This window comes from Belonocnema kinseyi, chromosome 2 (assembly GCF_010883055.1).
Source record: "Belonocnema kinseyi isolate 2016_QV_RU_SX_M_011 chromosome 2, B_treatae_v1, whole genome shotgun sequence".
NCBI classification, from domain to species: Eukaryota; Metazoa; Arthropoda; class Insecta; order Hymenoptera; family Cynipidae; genus Belonocnema; species Belonocnema kinseyi.
The window spans coordinates 125,987,169-125,989,154 of NC_046658.1; the positions used below are offsets into that span (position 1 = coordinate 125,987,169).

Consider the following 1,986-nt stretch of genomic DNA (forward strand, 5'->3'; position numbering starts at 1 on the left):
AACCTATCCACTTCTCGTAAAATTAACCGGTACCATTGGATTCAGCGGGTCAAAATACATAAGATTAACTAGTTTTTACCTTTTGCCTCTTGAATGCATACGAGAACATACCCAGCTCCCGGACTAAGTGAGCAAATTTTGAAATGTTCTGAATGGAAGATTTCACACCAAATCAGGCTCTTGAACCTGTAATGTGCTTGAAATCCAATTGAAACGAAATTCTTATTTTGAAATTATTCAATATGTAATGTTTCAAAATAAATTTTGCTTAGCCTTTCGAATGTGCATTTCTAAAAATATTTAAGATTAAAGGCTTCAAAGTAATAATTATTCAAGTGTTATAGCATTCAATTAAAATTACTTGCCATTGAATTTTTGCAAGTTGAATTTAAATTTAAAATTTAAATTTAAAAAAAAAATAAAAATTTAAATCATTAAAACTAGTATTTTATGGAATAATAGACACAGTTAATGTCAACTAATATTTTTTGTTTTTTAATTAGTTTTTGAGGGATGAACTTTAAAATTAATATTATAAATTATATTTAAAATATAATTTAAAATTATGATTTTTTGAAAATATATCTCACATTATGTCGCTTATCATTAAGAATATATACCTCGATTGTTTGAGGATTTATTATTGACTTTAACAGTTTTTTCAGTATATTCGCAATAAGCAAATAAACTGTCTCATGAATCCCACAATAAAAAAGTAACTTTTGCTAACATGATCAAACAAATTGTTTAAGCAAATAATAATTGTTTTAGAAATTAAGGTATAACTCATGAAAGAAACAATATGTTAATAATGACAGATATAGTGAAAATGAATTTAAAAAATAATAATTTTATGCATGTTTTTCACACTATTAAGTGTGTAATTTACTCAAGAAAGTCCTCACTTTTCATAGTTTGGCTGGTAAAAAACTCTAAACAAATGGAAATTATTTGAAAAATTACAAAATAGCTTTAACAAAAAACATTATTCATAAAAGTTATTAAGTGTATCATTAATTCCCAAAAATACGAATTTTCAATCACTTGATTTTTAGTTAAAAATTCAATTCTTTCGTTGATAATTTCACTATTTTGTTGAAAATTCGTTTTTGTTGAAAACTTATTTTTCTAAATGAAAATGTAACTTTTCTATTTTTCGTTGAAAATTTAACAAATAAATAAATAAGAAATGTAATTTTCTTGGTAGAAAATTTATTAATTTCATTGAGATTTGATTGGGATTGTTAAAAATCCATTTATTTTGTTGCTTAAAATTAGTTTTTTTTTACTGAAAATTTAACTTATCTATTTTTGGTTAAAAGCTCATTTCTTTGGTTGAACATGTAACTATTTTTTTGAAAATTCGTTTTTTTTCGCTGAAAATTTATGTTTCTAAATAAACAATGAATTAGTCTATTTTTGTTTTAAAATGCATCATTTTTATTTGAAAACTCTTGTATTTTATTGAATGTATTTTATTTTTGGTTGGAGATTCATCATTTTAGTTAAAAATTAATTTCTTTGGTTGAAAATTGTAATATTTTGTTGAAAATTTCTTGTGCTTTTCTAGTTGCGAATAAATTTTATAAATTCAAAATACAAAATTCCATTTTTTGTATAAAGTCATATTTCATTAGTTGAAAATACATTTATTTTGTTGAAAAGTTGTCTTTTCGGTGGTGAAAATTCATATTTGAAGACACTTCGTAATTTCAAAGGTCCGCATGTCTTAATATTGACAAAATTAAAAAAAAAAAACAATCATCAATTTCTTTCTCCGAGAACCTCGCAAAAAAAGGGAAATAATGTTTTAAGGACCGCACTTGTATGTACACGCACTTTAATTAATTCGGAAAAGCATGCTTGTCAGAGAAGAGTTTTTTCTGATGACGTCACGGAAACCGCGAGTTGGTGATTGGACCTCAATGCTTATGATCGACGCCGAGTGTGGGAGGCAGTTGGGGTTGGGTTGTCGATGTGTGGGAG

General features: G+C 25.5%; 1 protein-coding gene across 1 annotated transcript in view; it reads left to right on the forward strand.

Annotated features, from left to right (window-relative positions):
• LOC117166965 (protein tyrosine phosphatase type IVA 1) overlaps window positions 1-1,986 on the forward strand; it is a 147,130-nt gene that overhangs the window by 77,984 nt on the left and 67,160 nt on the right. The window lies entirely within an intron of this gene.